A 283-nucleotide genomic window follows, 5' to 3' on the forward strand; every position below is an offset into this window, starting at 1 on the left:
CACCGGCCCGGCCTCCCGAGCGCGCACGATGGGCCGGGCACACGCCCCGACCGCCTCCTTAAAGCCGCAGCGGTCCCGGTCGTAAGGAAGGGATGTGTTCTGTCCAAGGCTCTGTGCTACCTGGCCTTGGACACTTCCAGGGATGCGGTAGCCACGGCTTCTCTGGGCAACCTGTGCTAGGGCCTCCCCACACTCACAGCCAAGTATTTCGTCTTAATATCCAGTCTAATAGTCTCTTTCATTTTGAAGTTTTATCCCCATGTCATGTCACTCCAGGCACTTG

This window comes from Corvus brachyrhynchos, unplaced genomic scaffold (assembly GCF_000691975.1).
Source record: "Corvus brachyrhynchos isolate BGI_N302 unplaced genomic scaffold, ASM69197v1 scaffold10, whole genome shotgun sequence".
In the NCBI taxonomy this organism is placed as follows: Eukaryota; Metazoa; Chordata; class Aves; order Passeriformes; family Corvidae; genus Corvus; species Corvus brachyrhynchos.